At 36.7% G+C, this 24,810-nt stretch overlaps 1 long non-coding RNA gene across 1 annotated transcript in view; it reads right to left on the bottom strand.

The window, feature by feature from the left end:
• LOC144381294 (uncharacterized) overlaps window positions 1-24,810 on the bottom strand; it is a 357,259-nt gene that overhangs the window by 133,163 nt on the left and 199,286 nt on the right. The window contains exon 4 of the long non-coding RNA XR_013446205.1: window positions 10,930-10,996. This is a non-coding gene — a long non-coding RNA (uncharacterized LOC144381294). The remainder of the gene's footprint in view (window positions 1-10,929; window positions 10,997-24,810) is intronic.

The following is a 24,810-nucleotide window of genomic DNA, read 5'->3' as shown; positions in this document are numbered from 1 at the left end:
ATTTTTATAGATTATATTTCTTTTTTAAAATTCACGATACTTCATTTTATATATTAACTTGGCTAGGCTGTGGTGCCCAGTTGTTTGGCCAAACACTAATCTAGATGTTGTTGTGAAGTTATTTTTCAGATGTAATTAACATTTAAATGAGTAGACTTTTAGTAAAGCCAATTACCCTCCATACCGTGGGTGGGCCTCATACAATCAGTTGAAAACCTTAAGAGAAAAGACTGATATTTCCTAAAGAAGGATCAATTCTGCCTCAAGACTGCAACATAGAAACCCTGCCTGAGTTTCCAGTCTATAGATTTTGGACTAAATAACCAATGCCAACTCTTCCCTAAATTTCCAGCCTGCTGGCATACTCTACAAATTTTAGACTTGCTAGCCCCTCAATTGCATAAGCCAATTCCTTTAAATCTCACTCTCTCTTTCTCATATTTTATGATACATAAAAGAATGATATATACATAAGAATATATATACTTTTGGAACACCTGGGTGGCTCAGTCGGTTAAGCGTCTGCCTTCAGCTCAGGCCATGATCCCAGGGTCCTGGGATGGAGCCCCATGTCGGCCTCCTTGCTCAATGGGGAGTCTCCTTCTCCCTCTTCCTGCCACTCTCCGTGCTTGTGCTGTCCCTCTCTCTGACAAATAAATATATAAAATATTTTAAAAAAGAATATATATACTTTCTATTATCTATATCTATTATATACAACTATCATATATATGTATACATATATATAACTCCTATTATGTGTATATGTGTGTGTGTGTGTATGATATCAAATAGGAAACATAATATCCTATTGGTTCTGTTTCTCTAAAAACCTGAAGTAATACAGTATCCCTTGCCATTTTTCTAACAGTACATTCACCCATTTCTTTCTGAACAAATTTATTTACTTAATAAAATGTTAAACCCTTTACATGTCTCATGATACAATTATTTTTCTTATACTGTGTGGTTTGATTTTTGTTTTCCAATACTTGAAGTTTTTACATTTTTATTAAGCATTTTATTTCTTGTGGGTTTGTTCCTATAAAGCTCTTCCATGCACAAGATCAGATATATTTCCCCATATATATTCTTCTAACTATAATTTTATTTGTTACATTTAATTTGCTAATCCATGTGGAATTTATTTTGGTACATGAAGTAAGATTAAAAGTTACAGTTTTCTTACATAGTTTATCAACTATTTCAGCACCATTATTAAAAAAAACACAAAAAACAACTGATCTGAAATGTCTGCTTCAGCTAGGGTTGCCACATTTGGCAATAGGAATATAGGATGCCCTATTAAATTTGAATTTCATATAAAAATAAATATTTTTGGAATAAGCACGCCCCGTGTAATAATTGAGTCATGTTTAATACAAAAAATTGTTATTTATTTGAAATTTATATTTAGCTGGGTATCTTGTATTTTATCTAACAACCTTAACTTTAGCTGTTATTAAATTTTTTCTGTGCTTTCTATGCCTTCGAATAAGTCTCAAATCACAAGAAGGAAGACTGCTGATAATGGAGCAAATACAGTGAAAGTCATTAGAGATAAGAGAGCCCAAGTCTTAGACATATCATTTCAGCTTCACCTGGGCTACTGAGTCACATGAGCTGTGAATTCTTATTACTATTTTCAAAAAGTCTAAGATGGTTTCTCAGTATTTGGAACTGTAAATATTTTATTTTATTTTATTTATTTATTTCTTAAATATTTTATTTATTTGACAGAGAGAGAGAGACAGCGAGAGAGGGAACACAAGCAGGGGGAGTGGGAGAGGGAGAAGTAGGCTTCCTGCGAAGCAGGGAGCCTGATGCGGGGCTCGATCCCAGGACCCTGGGATCATGACCTGAGCCGAAGGCACACGCTTAATGACTGAGCCACCCAGGCGCCCCGGAACTGTAAATATTTTAACTGACACAGAATAGATTGTGTTCTTATAACTGAAATTAATGTACATTTTTGCTTAGTTGGAAAGATATAGTTGAATTATTTTATAAAATAATCACTTTAATACCTCTGACATAAATCTAATTTTGAATATTTTTTGGATTTACATTAAGCACAGAACTGCCAGTGTAAATTAAGAATGGGATTGCCAGAATCAGAGAAAACAATAGAAAGTGGAAACTTTAATATGACATTAAACTTTTGATACTTTGGTTACTCACCTCCATAGAATAAGGTAGGATAATATGCACAAAGTCTGATGTAGAGAACCACCATTTTTCAGCATAACTAACTATACTTCATTATAGTCTTAACCATTTTACTGTGACTCTTCTCCCCTATGGGAGTAGTTAATATTTTAAAACATAGCAATGAAGATATTGCTGGCATAGATAGGGGTCATCTTGAAGGAAAAAAGGTAGCTCAGGGAGGGTAACATTAACCATTATATATGTGTCGACTGCTTCTTTGACCACCTTCCCTAAAAGTGGATTCACCAACACTGCAGGATAAACCGAACTGACTTTAACAATATTAGAGATTAGTAAGGTCTGGGTAGGAAAATATGAGTTTCTAAAGGTGATAAAAAGAGTGTTCCTTGAGAGGAAGTTGTAATTTCAATACAAGGAGTAGAATTTTCTCAACATTATTAGGAAGAGGAATTTTAGCATGTAATGGTAACATATAATAATATAATTTTGAATGGAATTCCAAGTAGTTTTGGTCTTTCATGTTATCAGAATGCAGTGGAAACCGATATGTAATGCATGCATGAGGGTTGAATGCTTCACAGAAATCTCCATTATCGGTAATTACGATAATTACAACTGAGAACTTTTTAACAAGAGTGGTCCTATTTTGTCAAGCTACCATTTCTTACCAAGTGGTATTCATATTCAGTCTCAATATAATTACAACTGGTTTGTAATTAGCATGATGCATAATTTAGAATTGTGTCAGATTATATTTTCAAATGACTGCTATAAGAATATCTGCCATCCAACCTGTTCTTTTACCTTGCCACTAACTCACCAAAAGATGAAGTCTATTTCTTTACTCCCTTGAATCTGTTTGGACCCTACAACTACGTTGATCAACAGGATAATGTTGTGTGACTTCTGAAGATAGGTCATAAGAGGTCAAATCCTTTTATCTTCTCTCTGGGCCTCTTGGAATGTTCACTGTTGGGAAATTCCCTCTTGGAACATACTCTCCATGCTATGAGAAGAAGCCTAAGCCATATGGAGAGGCCATCTGTGGGCACTCTCACTGACAACCCCATGTGAGTTCTGAGATGATAGCCAGACCCTCTACTAGTAATATGACTGAGCCTTCTTGGATATTTTCCAGGCTTGCGATAACTATAGCCCTGACCACCATCTGTCTGCATATGTATAAAAGAAACTCAAATGAGAGCTACACAGAACTACCCAATCAACCCAGAAAACTATGAGAGATGATAATAATAAATTGGTTTACGTTAATAAATTTTGGGATGGCTTATTAGTCACAACAGATAGCTAAAATAGATGGTCAGAATAATTTGAAAAGTAGTCCAGGCAGAATCCATAACTGACTCACCCTTTCAGATGCTATCTTCCTCCACTCCCCAAACATGGCATCGTCATTAAAGAATTGTGGTAAACATTTTCATATAATTTCTGGTTTATTATTATTATTTTTAAAGATTTTATTTATTTGAGAGAGAGCGAGCACGAATGGGGTGAGAGGCAGAGGGAGAAGCAGACTCCCCACTGAGCAGGGAGCCCGATGTGGGGCTCTATCCCAGGACTCCAGGATCATGACCTGAACCAAAGGCAGATGCTTAACCGACTTAGCCATCCAGATGTGCCCCCCCATTATGTTTTAATTACCTCTTTCAATATCACTGGAATTAATGACTTAATTTCTGATTTTCAAATGCAAGGAACCAACTCTGTGAAGTACTGTATCCTTTCCTAATTGTCTATTTTCTACTGTTGCAGTGATACCCAAGGGTAAGGAAATCTTGGTCTTCCCAGCAATGTGACAGTGCTGCTTTATTTTGTTGTACTCCTAGCTTAGATTAGGAAAAACAAAACTCCCATGAGGCACTTGGGGAGAGGCGTGCAGTGGACAATCTAGGGAACACTTCTCAAAGGTTAGTCTGGCTTCTCTCTCCCTGTCCTGAAACTAGGAGACACAGAAATTAACTTTTTTCCTCTGTAGACTTCCCAGAGCACATTTGGTAGCCATTTTGCAGTGGGAAGGTTAAATATGCAAAATCTTTTAACAGCACAAAAAGTTTAGAGTTCCTTGTAAAGCAGCTATGTGAATAGCCTACCCCACTCTACTAGAAGTCCTTTTAATGTGGCATGATTGTAAATGAGAAAAATGAAATGAAATAATGCAAGTAACTCTTTGATCACAACATGAGAATGCTTCACTTGTAGTAATGTCTCTGAACAAACTGAGAAAAAATGTTTAACTGAATTATTTGTTAAAATCAAAAGCTTTTTTTATACTTGTCTTGTATTTTTTAATGGATGGTCAATAGCAATTAATGTGAAATACTCACTAATAACATGGTCAAGGTCCATCAAGTTACAAAAACTATTTAGAATTCAAGATTATTTTGTGACATCCAAGGAATCAATTAATGGAGAATGTGCAGAGAAATGGTATTCCAACAAGGTAGGTCTTGCATTGACACCTACATTCTTTCTACTACATTATAGAACTCTGGGTGATTGTTTCATTTTAAAATAATGACCTAGTTAAATAAAGGTTCTTTGCAGATAGCTTAAAATGTCATTAAAATAGTGCTTCATGGAATTTTAAGGTTGGATAGCTATATGACTGGTTGGATTTTTTTTTTTTTTCTTGTCATGAAGATGGTAAAAAGTCTCAACTAGCTAAAGACTACAAGTAATTGGCATTTTTGAAATAGTAGGATTAAATTAAAATATATGTAATACATGTTTCTTAATTTCATCTTAAAAAAAACTACTGACTATGTATTAATTTACACTCACTTTTGGTTCTAGAAAGTATTTTTCAAACTTTCATCTGTGGCAGCTCTGAAGATCCTATTTATACTTTTGTGAAGCTATCTGTCTTTGTAATTATTGCTGTCAAATGCTGTATTCCTTCTTTCACCTGAGGAAAGCACCTTAAGGGACCACTAAAACTGTTTCGTGAAATCTAGAAAGCGGAGTGAAGCATCACCAGTACACCATGCAAACGACAATAATAAAGACAATAGGGTAAGTATTGTTACTGTTGGTGAAAAAAAAAAAGCCAACTTCATTAGAAGGGAAGGATATTATTATTAATGTGAAAGGATTCCAACTTCTTTCCTTCTGCTTCAGGTGTTCAAATTATTTTGTTTTGTTCATATGGTTTGCTATATAAAATGATTCATGGATTTAGTGGTCATTTGATTGACATACGTAAAAGATGATTCCATTATGCAAGCTAATTCTTCTTAGTAGAATATGTTTTTAAAAATCCATTCTATACTGCATTGTAAATGGCAATAAAATTGACAATAAAATTATGTGCATGTCAAATCTGGTCCCTTGTTGCTTGACAGGAACACACTGGCTGACAGAAGTATCAAAAGTCTTACTCAAAATCCCATTTTTCATTTTTAATTACTCATGAGGACGAAATTATGAGGATATGTCTTATATGAATTTAATATTTCCCTTTTTCTAAGGGTTTTATAATAAAATATAAAATTAAGGTGAATTGACTTATATCTGTCTTCAGAAGATATTTGGCATTAATGGAAATAATTACTCTGTTCCTTTCCAGAATGTCTGGATAAACTGTGAAATGAGTATAATTTGTCACAATGTTATTTTTTTTTCAGAAATGAGACAAAGAAGCACTATAATGCATTCGCTTTCCATTATGCCATTTCCTTCAGACATTTGCCACATTATGAGCTCCTACAGGGAAATCATTATCTCTCTTGTAAGAAAAAAAATGAGGCAAGTCACCATTTCATTACCTATATTTCAAAAAGTTAAATGATTTAAAATGTCTGCCCTGGGAGATCACTGTATTTGCTTGTCTGTGCTTCCACAAGCACTATTATCCTTAGCTATAATTCATTTTTGAAATGCCAAAATCAGGCAGAGTAATGTTTACCAGATTTAACCTTGTTCATTTTAATGGTTAAAATGAATCCATTCACTATGTGCAAAGGAGATGAAAGTGCCCATTCAGAAAAATAAAATAAGTAGGTCTCATCTAGAGATTCATTTGTACAATTAATTTTTTTTATGCATACGAATTCTAATGGCTAAAATGTTATGTTTATCTATGATAAGCACTAAATAAATATACAAACAACAGAAATATATGTGCAATGATGGCACGTTAAGCAAGGTCTGCTTGAACATGACAGCTAATTCGTCATGATCTAGTGGACTTTGGAGCAAAGCAAAACCACAGTTTCAACCTTGTGTCTGGCACTGTGACCATGAGCAACTTTTATTTTTATCCTCAGTGTCATGAATTCTATGCTCTGCTACCCAGATCTCTATTTTGGGACTGAAGTATTTTTGCCCAGCAGCTCAAGGGTTGTCCTGCAACTGATCTCTGGAAGTCCTTTCCTGGATTTATTTTCATCTGAAGACAGCTGCCTTGCCCAAGTCCACACCCTTCTCCAGAGACAGACCACCACAGAGGAAGGAGACAAAATGTCTGGTAGGTCCCTTTGGATTCTGAAACTCAGATATTTCATACCAGGTAGTAATAATATGACCCACACACTGGGTGATTAAATGCTATCAAGATTGGATAGAGTCCAGAGCATGGAAAGTCCAGGCTAAGGTACAAGTATCTCCTGAGTCAGATGTCTGAGTTATTAGATCTATCAATAGTGGGAAAGGATGCTGTGTGGCATTTCTGGGAAGACCCAATGGGAAAATCACAATATATTCCCAAGATTTTGGAGCAAGGCCATGCCATCTTCAGGAGAATATTACACACTGGCTAACAAAGGAAGAAGCCAAAACTTGGTTCACAGATGTGTTGGCTCAAGATAGTCCTGGTTGTGGATGGTCTTGAAAGACAGTGGAGAGGAGAAATCCTCTTAGTAGAGTTTTGGGTGGTGTATCAGTTGTCTTGTGTAGAAGTGTACTTTGTTTAAAATATATAGCAACTCATGGGCAGTGGTGAGAAGCTAAAACATTTGATCAGGAACAAGATGGAATACTTGGGAAAAGTGGGTCGATGGATCTATGTGGACATAAGCTTGAATATTATTGTTATTGTGTGCTAATACCCATAAGAGAACATCCAGTAAGGAAGCATTACTAAATTACGTAGACAGAATTACCTGGACAGATGATATGTGCCAGCCTGCCTTTAGCTACCCCAGTGTTGACATAGGAGCATATGATTGGAAAGCCCAGGTGGCAGCAATGGAGGCTACACATGGACCTGATAGAAGGGGCTCCTGCTCATCAAGCCTAACTTATCTACTGCTGCTGCTGAATGTCCAGTATGCCAGCAAGAGGTTAACTACTAGGCTCCCAATAGAGAGCCATCCCTCAAGAAGAATCAGATACTTGGCACTGACTACAGTGCACCTCTTCCTCTCTGAGACAGCAATTTATACGCACAGGAATTGTCATATTCTGAACATGGGTTTACTTTCCCTGCCAGCAGGACTTTAGTCAGCACCATTATGCAAGGGCTTGAAAAATTCTTGATTCCAACAATCACGAACCCATATGACGTAAGACCAAAGGACTGACTTTATAACAGGAAAGTCAAGGGAGGGATGTATGGTTCCTAACACATAGTGCACTATTCAGAAGCAGCTGACCTAATAGAGTGATAGAACAGCCTAACGAAGGTGTGGCTAATGCACAAGAGGCATCCTCCTCCAGCCTAAGGATACTCATTAAATTAGTGACCATAGGATGGTGCTCTGTCTTCCCAGGTAAAATATGTAAGTCTTGGAATCTAGACATAGAAGTAGCTTCATATACCAACACTCCCAGTAACCCATTTAGTGATCTTGTGCTTTTTTTCTCTGTAACTCTGAGCTCTGTGGGTTTTAGAAGTTCTGATTCCCAAATAAGGAATGCTGCCACAGAGAAGGTCACAGCAATGATACCAAACTGCAGCTGGAAATCAGGATGTTTAGACTCTGCTTGCTAAAAGAACAAATAAGAAGAATCATCTTCCTGGGGTGAGGTTAGGGGGATAATTGGCCCTGATCATCATAAAGAGGTATGGCTACTATTGTATACTGTGGGTACCTTTAGCATCCATGTGATCCATTTGGGCATCCTTAGGACTCATTTGTCCAATTTTGATGGTAAATGGACAAATGAAGAAGCTGTAGCCTGAGAAAGCCATAAGAACCCCAAATTTAGACTTCTCAGGGATGAAGATCTGGGTAACCTCACCCTGATAAGATGCCTAGACCAACAAAGGTTGTAGCCAAGGGTGAGAAGAATCTAGAATGAACAGTGGAGGAGGGAGATAATGAGTATCAATCACATCCTTGTAAACAGCTATAGCAACACAGGATTTATTTATTTTTTATTCCATTAACCTTCCTCTCAGTTTCTCCCAGGAAAAGAAATCCAGCGGAATCTTGACGGTATAAATTATAGACCCTATAGAAGCAAGTGAATCCTAGCAATGCATGGGATGCTATTCTGTTACAACTGAATTCCTTTTAAAGCTAAAGTATTAAATTCCGTAACTCCTTAGAAGGTTGCCAACTGAGAGATATAAGCTGTCAGCTCTCTCCAAGAATAACCCTTAGCTGTAAAGAGCCTCTTTACCTGCTCAAGGTCATATCACTTCTTGCAAGGGTGGCCAACATCCAATGACTGGTCAATGCAATGACATAAGGACCCAAACCCTTTATGTCAACTCAGGACACCTCTGAATGGCTCTTCCAGCTATGGGAGTCTCCTGGTGTCAACGGAGGCTATTCTACTGTCTAACTCCTCTGCCTGCCCATCTACTTTTGTCCCTTCAATACAATTATTGACCCTAAGAGCATTCCTTAATACAATTCCTGTGTGCTAATCCATGTTACAGAGTTGGCTTCCTGCCAACCAATGACACTCAATTTACTAATCCATATATGTGGATGATCATGTCTATAGTTAGGTTACGAAGACTGGATAAATTTATGGTTATAAAGGAACACAACCAACTCTTAATAAAAATTATTTCCCCTCTCTGTTGTTTTGCTATTGAATACAACTAAACAAACACAGAAGTCATGTGAACAATTTCCTATGTTAACCATACCTTTTCCAAAAGTAGAAGAGTAGAAACATCATGGCACTATGGAATTACAGCTGTGGGCTCTGTTGGGGTCTCAGTCATGAAGTTACTTTTTAACAGATTTACTTGAATTTGCCCAGCCAATTCAAACTATTTACTCCAATTCTTTCGTGATTTACCTTCTTTTTTTTTTTTTGTCCTGTTCTTTCTTACTAAGACTTTATTATTTTTATTTATATTTGTAGTCTGAATTACATGTTATACTTCTCCATATATATAAAGTGACATATTTAAAAAAAAAATAAATGACTTTTTTTTTTTTCCACAAAGCCACTCATGGGGTAAGAATATGAACACAAATCATAATATGAACTGGGTTTTTACTTGATTAAAATTGAGGTGTTGATATCTGAAACTATAAAAGTTAGGCTGGTTCACTTTGGTTTATTGTCAGATTATTTTTATAGAATAAATAAATGCTTCTGAAGATATTTTAATGGCAAACTTATTATTTAAAAAATTAGAAATATGAAATAAGGGTTACTTTATTTTGAATTCACCATGCACAGTTTTGATTGTACCCTCTCTGTGAAAGTAATCTGGTTCATTTGGAAATAAATTTTCTAAGAAATTTCCTGTGCACTTAAGAAAGTCAGTTCAAGCTAAAGGTCAGGACTTGGGATTTTCAGTCCAAATGTTCCTAACCTCACTTCCTCTAATATGCTAAAACCAAGACTGAGGTCAACAAGTAGTTTTTAAAAACAGCAAGAGAGATTCAATTTTCTACTTGGTAGATTAAATTTAAAAATACATCAAGTTGATGAAATAAGTCTATTTACGGAGAGGCCAGATTAATCAAATAAATCAAGAAGTTGTTGTCAGAAATTTAAAACAAATAAAAAAAATCCAAGACCACAAAAAAGGACAGAAGACCATATGATAATGTGGAAAAGAATATAGGATATTAAACATGGAAGTCTTGGCTTTAAGCTCTTGTCTGCTCTGTGCTATGTTAACTTTGTTCTTGATAAATCTTTTATGTCTTTAAGGCACCCCCATTAAAACCTAAAATTATGCTAATATGTCCACAAACTAACTCTGCTCATGAGCCAATCACCAAAAATTTCTTTACCTGTAAAATAAAAAAAAAAAAATTGAATGAATAATCTTTTAGTCCAATGTTTTAGAAATCCAGATATTTATCTTTCTTAATTTATAGGTTTGATTTATTTATTTATTTTTATTTATTTTTTTTTTTTAAAGATTTTATTTATTTTCTTGACAGAGAGAGACATAGCGAGAGCAGGAACACAAGCAGGGGGAGTGGGAGAGGGAGAAGCAGGCTTCCCGCAGAGCGGGGAGCCCAATGTGGGACTCGATCCCAGGACCCTGGGATCATGACCTGAGCCGAAGGCAGACGCTTAACGACTGAGCCACCCAGGCGCCCTATAGGTTTGATTTAAAGATTAGATAAGTAATGAATGTAAAGTGATTTATAAATGGTAAATACTATGCAAAGTTATTGATAAACATGTAAACTGTTTTTTTCCTACAAACAATTAAATATAATAGTAAACGCACAGTAATCCAATTCTATACAAGATAACTGCTATATAAAATATCAATTGTAGTGTTCTTAAAAACCAACAATCCATGGTAATATAAAATGTTAACTGCCATATAAGAAACAAAAATTTAAAAAGTTAAATAGATCGTACCTATCGTATCTTTGCTGTAAGAACAAAGGGAGCACTTGTTTACAGGATGTTGATTCCAGGCTGGAGGCTGATAGTACAAATAAGAGAAAAAACAATACAAAATGGAACAAAAAAAACACAAAATCCTGTACTTGGAGGGAATTTCACTTCAAAAAACTAAGCATCAGAGACTCTTCCCGGTAATTTCAATACTGAGAGTGGACTCACTTAAAATTTTGAAGCTTACTAGGTTCTAGCTTCTAGAAACTCACGAGGTTCTCTATTTGTTTTGTTCATTGCTTTCTAAATAAATGAATCATTTAAAAAAAAACCCACTTGAATGCTATTTTATAAGGTCAACTTTACCTCACGGAGACTGTCCTTGAAGATGGAGGATTTTTCCCCCTTTCTTCAACTCATATATATTCCTCAGAATATATTTAACCCTTGCACAATGTGAAATTTTTAATAAGAATCCCAAACTTCTCAGTAATCATTTTAAAACTGGTATAGTTGGGGGGCGCCTGGGTGGCTCAGTCGTTAAGCGTCTGCCTTCGGCTCAGGTCATGATCCCAGGGTCCTGGGATCGAGCCCCACATTCGGCTCCCCGCTCTGCGGGAAGCCTGCTTCTCCCTCTCCCACTCCCCGTGCTTGTGTTCCCTCTCTCGCTGTGTCTCTCTCTGTCAAATAAATAAATAAAATTTAAAAAAAACAAAAAATAAAAAACTGGTATAGTTGGTTTCATTTATTTTCTAAAGAGTTATTATGAATCTTAGATTTGAGAAACCTCAACAAAACTGATTCACACTAACAATTTTTTCTCAAAAAAAGACTCCAAATGAAGAAAGTAGGAATTCCTATCAGCAATCGTATGATTACTTAAGACTTTCAGCTTCCCATAATTTTTTTTTTTCGGTATTGTTAATTACCATGCTCTTTTGATGGACTTTGCTTGCCTCCTGTTGTGTTTTCCTCTATAAAGGAGACAAAGGGAGAGGTGCCTGGGTGGCTCATTCAGTTAGGCATGCCACTCTTGATTTAGGCTCAGGTCATGATCTCAGGGTTGTGGGACCAAGCCCAGCATTGGGCTCTGTGCTTAGCACAGAGTCTGCTTGTCCCTCTCCCTCTGCTCCTCCCCCCCACTCTCTCTCTTCCTCTCAAATAAATAAATAAATAAAATCTTTAAAGAAAAAAAGAGACAAAGAGAATTTGTAAATTCATATGTAGATGTTGTTAGTGTCATCCTCTTAGGAGTAAGTATCTAAAAATAGAATAAGATAAGGGCAAAGTTTAATGTCAAAATAATGTCTGATGATGACATGGTGGAGTCTCTCACTCTGCTCGTATTCTGCACTCCCATCAGCAAGGCAGGCAATTGCTTAAGGCTGACCAAGTTTTCAAAAGAAGAAATGAGCAGGATTCAAATTAAAAGGACATAATTCTATTGTAACCAACACCCAGATAGAATGCCTTGCTAAGTGTCAAATTTATTGATGGCCCAAACTTAATAAAGTTTTCCTTTCTTATTCTTAATTCATAAGAAGTTTAGCTTTAGAAGGAAGGCAATATATGTTCATGAAAAATGAATTATAATAAAGTGAACACATATTTTCAAATGCTAAATATTAAGCCTAATAAATTAAAAATGTCTTCTGTCTTATATTAGTTGATGATTTTTTAGCAGTCTAAGATGGCAAAGTTTATATCTGTTAATTTCCTGTAACTTGTCATCTTTTTTATAATATACAAAATTCCACACCCTAGAAATGCCAGAAATCAATCATGTACATAATTTCTCCTGATTCTGAAATATTATCCCTGCAGAAGCTGTGAGGGCTCCTGAGGTTCTACACACTCTGAATAATATATAAGAGAGAGGAATCATCTTTCTTCACTGTAAATCATTCCAGCATTTCTTGTAATATAGAAAAAAAATACAGATTTTTATCTCTCTCTGTATTATCCATATAATTGATCCTTTAAAGTTTCAAGTCCAGCAGGAGACAAAAGCTGAGGCTTACAAAACACACCAAATGCAAAACTCCCATATCAAGTTGGGAGTCACCAAAAGCAACTCTTCATTAGAATGACTTAGATGGAGGTAGAGAGACTGACCTCTTAAAGAAAGGTGGTAAAGAAATAAAGGCATTCCCTTGGGCACAGGGGAAAATAAAGCCTCCCTTATAATTTATAAGAAATTCTGGCTCTCAAGTGGGTTTGGGCTAGGATTCATAATTCACCTCCACCAAAAAAAAATGTAAGTTGAGAATTAAATTTACATCTGTTCTGGGTTGGTAATGCAAAACACAGTGCCTGTAACACAAAAAGCAAATACTCTAAACTAGAGAAATCCATTCCAAACTATACTTCATAAACATGACTTTGAAAAAAAATATGAAGTGTATATAGAAACAAATCAAGATAAGTGAGAAAAGGAAGAAAAAAACATACTACAAGACTGGACATTGGAATGAAATGAGTAAAGATATAAAATATTTTTAGAACGCTTAAGGAAATATAAGTAGGTGATCAAAGTACAATAATGAGATAAGCTATAAAACTGCCTGTGTATATTAGAAACTAACAGGAAATAACTTCAAAAACTTCTAAAATAGAATAATATAAATTACTGACAAAAGGAATTCTATCAACTAATCAGGCAGTAGTTTAAGCATAGCTAAAGATAAATGAGTGAGGTAGAAGATATACTTCTGAAGGAGATAACAGGATGCAGCATAGAAAAATTATGTAAGAATATGGATGAAGCACAGAAAGCCATGGCAAAAAGAGAAAAAAATCTAATATAAATTAGAGGATGCATTTTGAAAAGATATTGGCTTAGAATGTTACAAAGCTGGGGAAAAAAAAACACTAATTTTTGGGTCCAGGAAGACCAGAAGCCAAATGAGATAAATAGAAAGAAATCAGTGCTCAGATGCATTATAGTGAGGCTGTCAAACAAAAACATCAGGGAAATTCCCTATAATAAATCAAAGGAAAGCAGTTTACTAATACAGAATGACATTTAGGCAGATGCTTGCTTCTCAACAATAAAAGTGAAACTATTAAAATAGCAGCATAGTATCTTCAGTTGCTTAAATAAGAAATAATAGGTTAATATTATACATCTTATTTGAACTATCTTTCAATACCAAGGGGAAATTAAAACACATTAATACAAGGCCAAAACATTTAGAAGAGGAACTTATAAATGATCGATTTCGGGAAGAAGAAAAAATGAGCTAATATTAAATGTGGCAAAAAAAGTAGCTAGTCAAGAAAGTGATCAACATGTGGGTAAATCTAAACAAACATTGATTGTACCAAATAATGATGATAAAGGAATAGCTGTATTTATACCATATAATACAGACTTTCAGAATTATTAGAAATAGGAGGGTCATGAATTATTAGTAAAAATTAGTAAAAATTCAAAGCATCAGGAATATATAGCAATTCTGAAATTGCATGCACTTAATGGCATAACTTCAAAATGAAAAAAAAAAAATCTCCCCATTTGGTGGTGATTTTAATACATAGCTTACAGTAATTGCAGACCAACTACAGAAAAAAAAATTGTCAATAGAGAAATGGATTTTTTCAGGAACATCTGTGGGAATATATGGAGCACTGCATCCCCAAATTGGAGAACACACATGCCTTTCATGTACATATTAAAAAGCAAAAACAAGAAGGAGGTCATATAATTCATGCATTGGTAATATCAAATAATTCATTTCATACAGGAAATATTTTCTGACAAAAATGAAATTAAGTAAAACTATAATTTAATTAAGTACCAAAAATATAACAACAAAAACCACAAGAATATTACCAAAAATGGAAATTTAATCTCATTGGTGAAAGAAAAACAATTCTGGAAATTAAAAAAAATACCAAATTAATTATTCTTTGCACTGAATAATATTATAATGCTACTATAAAAATCAATCAGCTAAATGTCTAAATTTTAAAAAGTAAGCAAGAACAGGGGAAAAAAAAAAAACTTCATCTGAAAGTAGAGGAAATAATGAAACAAGACAAAACCAGAGGGGGAAACAAACCATAAGAGACTCTTAATCTTAGGAAACAAACTGAGGGTTGCTGGAGGGGAGGGGGGTTGGGGGATGGGGTGGCTGGGTGATGGACATTGGGGAGGGTATGTGTTGTGGTGAGCACTGAGTGTTCTATAAGACTGATGAATCACCGACCTGTACTACTGAAACAAATAATACATGTTAATTACAATAAATAAATAAATAAATAAATAAATAAATAAATAAATAAATAAAATAAAACTCAAAAAATAAATAAAATAAAAATAAAATAAAAATCAATGATATTAAAACCTATCTAGACAATGAATGAAACCCAAAATTAGCTTGTTCAGGAGCATAATCAAACCGATAAAATTATTTGGCAAGACTGATCCCAGCTGAGAGAGAGAGAAATGAAACAAATAATATCAAAAATGAAGAGGGAGATAGAACAATACATAAAGTGGGGATGGATTAAAAAGTAACTCCGTATTTGGACAAATATCATGGCAATAAATGTTGACACTTCTGTGAAATGCATAACTTAGAGAAAAAAACTTAAAAGCAGCTACAAATTTCAAATGTAATTTAAGAAAAGGATAATTTGAATAGTCTTCCATCAATTAAAATATATGGTCACTTGTTAGATATTTTCCCACAAAGGAAAGCATCAGGCCAAGGCAGATACTCTACCCAGCATTTATGAACCAGGTGATGTTATCTTCCACAAACTTTTCCAGACAATAAGAAAGGGGAAAGTATTCTATGCCTCATATACCATGATAACAAACCCAGGAAATTACAAGAAAGAAAATTACAGGTTTATACCCTCCTCAACATAAAGGCAAAAATCCAAAACAAACATTAAAAAAATCAAATCCAGCCATGGGACTCCTGGGTGGCTCTGTCTCTGGATTTCGGCTCAGGTCACGATCTCGGGGTCCTGAGATGGAGACCCATGTCAGACTCTGCTGGGTGTTGAGCCTGCTTGAGATTCTCTCTTTCCCTCTGCCCCTCCACCCCCAAAAAATCAAATCCAGCTAAATAACAAATTGTGTTTTAGTCTAGAAATGAAAAGGTAGTTCAATTTCAGAAAAAAACTACTTATAATTTTTCATGTTACATGGCAGTGCAAGATGTGGGCATGATATGAGGTGTGAGGAGGTGGGCCAGGCCTCAGCATCCAGGTGTGTCCCTCTGCTTAAGGCCACAGATACTTATATGTCAGTAGCTCTCTCCTATAGCGACTGTCCCTTAGGTTTCTGTAACAGTTCACTCCCCTCGTCCCTTCCCTTTAGGCCTATGCTGAGGAGTAACTCCCTGAAGGTTCTGAGACCCTCCTCTCTTCTCTGCCTATGACTTTAAAATTATTTGTTATTAAGTTAATAATGTTAAGTTACTATTTATTACGTTACTTTCAATTACCCTTATTTAGTTGTTACATCTGTTTCCCACTACTACTTTGACATAACCCTTCAGAAACTATTTGGCATTATTCAAAAAAATTAAGATGATTAACCCCATAGATGTTAGAATTCATTCCTGTGTATCATTCCAGCATATTAATACCATGAATAGGTTATGTGTGTGCCTGAGGACTTCTCCACTTCAGCCCTCAAGGGGAAAGGGAAGGGCTAGCAGAATGCAGCTAGAACCCATGGGCTAGTCACCTTCTCCTGTGAGCAGATCCAACCGTTTACTCCAGTATGACAGATGGATATGCGTGTTATACACCAGGGAGAATTTGAGGAATTTCTTCCCTAGAGAAACTTTTCACATGTGGCAAGAAGAGACTGATAGAGCAATATTCACAGCAGCATTGTTTGTAATGGCTACAAATTTCAAATAACCTGAAGGTCTATCAACAGATTAAAAAAATAATCTCCTATAATCTGATACTTTACAACAGTGATAATGAATGATATAGAGAATGAACCTATGGAGCATGTTACATAAACCGACATGGATAAATCTTATGTCATTTTGAGCAAAAAAAAAAAAAAAAAAGGTTTAAAAATATATACAGTGACTCTATAGTTATATAATTCAAACACAAGTAATACTAACCAATATTTTGTTAAAATACACATAAAAATGGACAAATTATAAAGAGAAGCAAAGGAATAATGGGTACACAGTTCAGGAAGAGGATAGTGATTACTTCTAGGTCAATACAGAGAAATGAAATCTGGCAAAGGTGACTTCAGGTTATTGTAATGTTCTGTTCTTCAAGCTGAGTGGTGGGTGCATGAATGTCCATTTTTTTCCTTTGCTCAACATTTACTTTGAAGATTCTCTTATTTTTCATATGTTCATCTTATTATAAAGCATATGCATGTTTTGAATATAAAAGATTCTATTAAGAGCTGAATGGATACTACTTTTGAGGAATTCAATATATGTAGCTTAGAAATAAAAATAATAATATAGATAATTTTTATAGATACTTTGTTTTGAGCAGAAATAACCCTAAAGGGATATAAAATTCCGGACACAGTCAAGTACTAAAATCATATACTGATTCATATTTTACCCTTTGCACCTTTTAGTACCATTCAAAATATAATTGGCATAATTAATGAACAGTCCAATAGGAGAAACAGTTTAGGAAATTGTTTTGTGCACTCCTCTACAGATTCTGAAAGCTCTATAAAAGTACTGCTTGCAGAGAGAAGAGGAGAGGATGAATGACCCTTGGTTGTACTAATGTTTGCACTTGATTGCTTTATAAAAATTATGCCCTTGAGTAAGGCTTAAGGTAGTCATAAAATTGTGACCAAGGCCAAGGAATTCTAAAATTAAAACAGAATCCATTCCAGAAGCATAATTACATTAGTGACAAACCATACATACATAAATCAGTACCGGAAGTGGCTTCCAAAGACTGATTAAAAGAAATTCTGCTTATAAGGATGTTCTCCTACTTCAACATAGTACTGGCAGAGGTTTCTCATCTCTGCCATTGAAGATAACAATCTGCTTCACCTTCAGGTAAGGAAGTGCTCATCTAGCCAATACCTGCCCCTTGGAGATGGGGGACTTGGGAAAGACAAAACAGAAAGCAAATGGAGGGAACTGTAACTGCCGTATCTTGAGGAAGGAAACTACTCACTCATCTTGGCTATTAAACTTCAATTGATACACGTTTTCCGAGGTAAAATAGAATCATTGTCCCCCTCCCACTCTTATGGAACTTCAATGTTTAAGAATCCATTATTATCAATGAATATCATTCTTATCAATGCTTCTTTCTTTTGAGAAATAATGACTCCCATTACTGCCATTTTTTGTCTCATGTCTTTTTGTTGTGGGATTTTAACAACTTATTTAACCTCTCTTTTACAAGAATTTTACGGTGGCAAAGAACTGGAAATCATTCCATCTCTCTCAAATAAAACTTGTGGACAGATTGAAAGGATTGAAAAGGGAGATGTTATTATAAAGATATACATCTCATGTGATTCAATGAGTATTTAAAAGCACTCAGACAAAATACAGTTTAAGATGGCGGAGGAGTAGGAGACCTGGATTTCGTCTCCTCTCAGGAATTCAGCTGGATAGGGATCAAACCATTCTGAACACCTACAAACTCAACAGGAGATCAAAGAAAAGAAGAGCAACAACTCTCTGAACAGAAAAGCGACCACTTTTTGGAAGGTAGGACGTGCGGAGAAGTGAATCCGAGGCGATATTCGGGAGGATAGACGGTGGGGGAGGGGCCTCCGTCGGCCGCTTCTGGCAAGTGATAGAGCCGCGGAGCACAAAATCGGAACTTTTAGAAGTCTGGTCCGCTGAGGGACGTCACTCTGGTGGCGAAGTGGGGGGTGGAACCCTCGCGGGACAGTGTGGTCTCAGGACCCTCGGGGTCACAGAAAGACCGGGGGTGCCTGAGTGCGGCAGAGCTCCCAGGTATCGGAGCAGGGAAGCCGGCTGGAGAGACGGAGCCCAGGCGCGGGCTCTCAGCTCGGGGTTGCTATAAACCGTGATCCGCGGCACAGTCGGGCCACAGCTCCTCCAGCAGGGACCCAACAAGCGGCAGATCTGGGGAGACTCACCTTCTTCCCCCGGGAGGAGAGGTGCGGGAGCGCACCGCGGGGATCTGCTGGGTTTGGAGACTCCACCCGGGGTCGGGTGCCAGATAGAAAGGCGCGGTCACAGGCCGGGTGAGCGAGGAGTGTGGCCGGAGACCGGGGAGACGGGAGTGACTGACTGCTTTTCTCTGGGGGCTCGCTGAGGAGCGGGACCCTGAGTTCTCGGCTCCTCCGGGGCGGAGACTGGGAGGCCGCCATTTTCACTCTCCGCCTCCAAAGCTGTACGGAAAGCTTGCAGGGAACAAAAGCTCCGGAGAGCAAACCCGAGCAGATTACTTAGCCCGGACCGGCAAGGGCGGGGCAATTTTGCCTCCGGCAAAGACATTTGGGAACCACGGCAACAGGCCCCTCCCCCAGAAGATCAGCAAGAACAGCCAGCCAAGACCAAGTTTACCGATCAATGAGAACGGCAGAACTCCAGCGCTAGGGGAACACTGCACATAGAATTCATGGCTTTTTTACCATGATTCTTTAGTCTTTCAAAGTTAATTATTTTTTTTAACTGTCTTTTTTTCTTTTTTCCTTTTTTCTTTTTTTTTGAATTTTTCTTTTTCCCTTTTTCAACCAACATCTTATCAATCCCTTTTTAAAAAAAAAAACATTTTTATTTTTCATTTTTAAAGTCATATTCTATCCCTTCATAGTAGTTACCCGTATTTTGGGCATATATATATATAAGTTGTTCTCTCCTTAAAATCTTGAGATAGTTTCTTCTAACAGATCAAAATATACTCTAAATCTCTAGTGTATGGTTTTTTTCTACTCCCCTGCCTGATCACATTCTCTCCCTTTTTTCTTTCTTTCTTTCTTTTTTTTTTAATCCTCTTCTTTCTTTTTTCAAACAACTTATCAAATCCTTTTTTAAAATTTTTTATAATTTCCATCTTTACAGTCATATTCCATCCCTTCATCATATCAACCCTTATTTTTGTACATATATAAGTTTTTCTTTCTTTAAAATTTTGAGAGGGACTTTCTTTTAACAGACCAAAATACACCCAAAACCTAGTGTGTGGCACTGATCTATAATCCAGCCTGATCATATTTGATCACATTCTGTTTTTGTTTTGTTTTGTTTTGTTCTGCTTTTGTTTGTTTTTATCTTTATCTTTATCTTTTTTCTTTCCTTTTCTTTTTTCTCTCTTTCCCTTTCTTTTCCCACTGCTTCAGGTCTTTTCTGATTTGTTTAGAGTATATTTTCTGGGGACGTTGTTACCCTGCTAGCATTTTGTTCTCTCATTAATCTATTCTCCTCTGCACAAAATGACAAGACGGAAAAAATCACCTCAACAAAAAGAACAAGAGGTAGTACCGACTGCCAGGGACCTACTCAATACGGACATTAGTACGATGTCAGATCTAGAGTTCAGAATCATCACTTTAAAGATACTAGCTGGGCTTGAAAAAAACATGGAAGTTATTAGAGAAACCCTTTCTGGAGAAGTAAAAGAACTAAAATCGAACCAAGTAGAAATCAAAAAGGCTATTAATGAGGTGCAATCAAATATGGGGGCGCTAACTGCTAGGATAAATGAGGCAGAAGAAAGAATCAGCGAGATAGAAGACCAAATGATGGAAAATAAAGAAGCTGAGAAAAAGAGAGATAAACAACTACTGGATCACGAGGGCAGAATTCGAGAGATAAATGATACCATAAGACGAAACAACATTAGAATAATTGGGATCCCAGAAGAAGAAGAAAGAGAGAGAGGGGCAGAAGGTATAATGGAGCAAATTATAGCAGAGAACTTCCCTAATTTGGGGAAGGAAACAGGCATCAAAATCCAGGAAGCACAGAGAACCCCTCTCAAAATCAATAAAAATAGGTCAACACCCCGACATCTAATAGTAAAACTTACGAGTCTCAGAGACAAAGAGAAAATCCTGAAAGCAGCTCGGGAGAAGAGATATGTAACCTACAATGGTAGAAACATTAGATTGGCAACAGACTTATCCACAGAGACCTGGCAGGCCAGAAAGGACTGGCAGGACATATTCAGAGCACTAAATGAGAAAAATATGCAGCCAAGAATACTATATCCAGCTAGGCTGTCATTGAAAATTGAAGGAGAGATAAAAAGCTTCCAGGACAAACAAAAACTAAAGGAATTTGCAAACACGAAACCAGCCCTACAACAAATATTGAAAGGGGTCCTCTAAGCAAAGAGAGAGCCTAAAAGCAACATAGACCAGAAAGGAACACAAACAATATACAGTAACAGTCACTTTACAGGCAATACAATGGCACTGAACTCCTATCTTTCAATAGTTACCCTGAATGTAAATGGGCTAAATGCCCCAATCAAAAGACACAGGCTATCAGATTGGATTAAAAAACAAGACCCATCGATATGCTGTCTGCAAGAGACTCATTTTAGACCCAAAGACACCCCCAGATTGAAAGTGAGGGGGTGGAAAACCATTTACCATGCTAATGGACAACAAAAGAAAGCTGGGGTGGCAATCCTTATATCAGACAAATTAGATTTTAAACCAAAGACTGTAATAAGAGATGAGGAAGGACACTATATCATACTTAAAGGGTCTATTCAACAAGAAGATCTAACAATTGTAAATATCTATGCCCCTAACATGGGAGCAGCCAATTATATAAGGCAATTAATAACAAAAGCAAAGAAACACATCGACAACAATACAATAATAGTGGGGGACTTTAACACCCCCCTCACTGAAATGGACAGATCGTCTAAGCAAAAGATCAACAAGGAAATAAAGACTTTAAATGACACACTGGACCAAATGGACTTCACAGACATATTCAGAACATTCCATCCCAAAGCAACGGAATACACATTCTTCTCTAGTGCCCATGGAACATTCTCCAGAATAGATCACATCCTAGGTCATAAATCAGGTCTCAACCGGTACCAGAAGATTGGGATCATCCCCTGCCTATTTTCAGACCACAATGCTTTGAAACTAGAACTCAATCACAAGAGGAAAGTCAGAAAGAACTCAAATACATGGAGGCTAAAGAGCATCCTACTGAAGAATGAATGGGTCAACCAGGAAATTAAAGAAGAATTAAAAAAATTCATGGAAACCAATGAAAATGAAAACACAACTATTCAAAATCTTTGGGATACAGCAAAGGCAGTCCTAAGAGGAAAGTATATAGCAATACAAGCCTTTCTCAAGAAACAAGAAAGGTCTCAAGTACACAACCTAACCCTACACCTAAAGGAGCTGGAGAAAGAACAGCAAATAAAGCCTAAACCCAGCAGGAGAAGAGAAATAATAAAGATCAGAGCAGAAATCAATGAAATAGAAACCAAAAGAACAGTAGAACAGATCAACGAAACTAGGAGCTGGTTCTTTGAAAGAATTAACAAGATTGATAAGCCCCTGGCCAGACTTATCAAAAAGAAAAGAGAAATGACCCAAATCAACAAAATCATGAATGAAAGAGGAGAAATCACAACCAACACCAAAGAAATACAAACAATTATAAGAACATATTATGAGCAACTCTATGCCAACAAATTAGATAACCTGGAAGTAATGGATGCATTCCTAGAGATGTATCAACTACCAAAACTGAACCAGGAAGAAATAGAACACCTGAACAGACCTATAACCACTAAGGAAATAGAAGCAGTCATCAAAAATCTCCCAAAACACAAAAGCCCAGGGCCAGATGGCTTCCCAGGGGAATTATACCAAACATTTCAAGAAGAATTAATACCTATCCTTCTGAAACTGTTCCAAAAAATAGAAATGGAAGGAAAACTTCCAAACTCATTTTATGAGGCCAGCATTACCTTGATCCCAAAACCAGACAAAGACCCCATTAAAAAGGAGAATTACAGACCAATATCCCTGATGAACATGGATGCAAAAATTCTCACCAAAATACTAGCCAATAGGATCCAACAGTACATTAAAAGGATTATTCACCACGACCAAGTCGGATTTATCCCTGGGCTGCAAGGTTGGTTCAACATCCGCAAATCAATCAACGTGATACAATACATTAACAAAAGAAAAAACAAGAATCACATGATCCTCTCAATAGATGCAGAAAAAGCATTTGACAAAGTACAGCATCCTTTCTTGATCAAAACTCTTCAGAGTATAGGGATAGAGGGTACATACCTCAATATCATAAAAGCCATCTATGAAAAACCTACAGCGAATATCATTCTCAATGGGGAAAAACTGAGAGCTTTCCCCCTAAGGTCAGGAACGCGGCAGGGATGTCCACTATCACCACTGCTATTCAACATAGTATTGGAAGTCCTAGCCACAGCAATCAGACAACAAAAAGAAATCAAAGGCATCCAAATTGGCAAAGAAGAAGTCAAACTCTCACTCTTTGCAGATGATATGATACTTTATGTGGAAAATCCCAAAGACTCCACCCCAAAACTGCTAGAACTCATACAGGAATTCAGTCAAGTGGCAGGATATAAAATCAATGCACAGAAGTCAGTGGCATTCCTATACACCAACAACAAGTCAGAAGAAAGAGAAATTAAGGAGTCGATCCCATTTACAATTGCACCCAAAACCATAAGATACCTAGGAATAAATCTAACCAAAGAGGCAAAGGATCTGTACTCAGAAAACTATAAAATACTCATGAAAGAAATTGAGGAAGACACAAAGAAATGGAAAAACGTTCCATGCTCATGGATTGGAAGAACAAATATTGTGAAGATGTCAATCCTACCTAGAGCAATCTACACATTCAATGCAATCCCCATCAAAATACCATCCACTTTCTTCAAAGAAATGGAACAAATAATCCTAAAATTTGTATGGAACCAGAAAAGACCCCGCATAGCCAGAGGAATGTTGAAAAAGAAAAGCAAAGCCGGCGGCATCACAATTCCAGACTTCCAGCTCTACTACAAAGCTGTCATCATCAAGACAGTATGGTACTGGCACAAAAACAGACACATAGATCAATGGAACAGAATAGAGAGCCCAGAAATGGACCCTCAACTCTATGGTCAACTAATCTTCGACAAAGCAGGAAAGAATGTCCAATGGAAAAAAGACAGTCTCTTCAACAAATGGTGTTGGGAAAATTGGACAGCCACATGCAGAAGAATGAAACTGGACCATTTCCTTACACCACACACAAAAATAGACTCCAAATGGTTGAAAGACCTCAATGTGAGACAGGAGTCCATCAAAATCCTAAAGGAGAACACAGGCAGCAACCTCTTCGACCTCAGCCGCAGCAACTTCTTCCTAGAAACATCGCCAAAGGCAAGGGAAGCAAGGGCAAAAATGAACTATTGGGACTTCATCAAGATAAAAAGCTTTTGCAAAGCAAAGGAAACAGTCAACAAAACCAAAAGACAACTGACAGAATGGGAGAAGATATTTGCAAATGACATATCAGATAAAGGGCTAGTATCCAAAATCTATAAAGAACTCATCAAACTCAACACCAAAAGAACAAAGAATCCAATCAAGAAATGGGCAGAAGACATGAACAGACATTTCTCCAAAGAAGACATCCAAATGGCCAACAGACACATGAAAAAGTGTTCAATATCGCTCGGCATCAGGGAAATCCAAATCAAAACCTCAATGAGATACCACCTCACACCAGTCAGAATGGCTAAAATTAACAAGTCAGGAAATGACAGATGTTGGCGGGGATGCGGAGAAAGGGGAACCCTCCTACACTGTTGGTGGGAATGCAAGCTGGTGCAGCCACTCTGGAAAACAGTATGGAGGTTCCTCAAAAAGTTGAAAATAGAGCTACCATATGATCCAGCAATTGCACTACTGGGTAT

The sequence above is a fragment of the Halichoerus grypus genome, chromosome 3, assembly GCF_964656455.1.
Source record: "Halichoerus grypus chromosome 3, mHalGry1.hap1.1, whole genome shotgun sequence".
NCBI classification, from domain to species: Eukaryota; Metazoa; Chordata; class Mammalia; order Carnivora; family Phocidae; genus Halichoerus; species Halichoerus grypus.
This window is presented reverse-complemented; position numbering and strand designations above follow the sequence as displayed.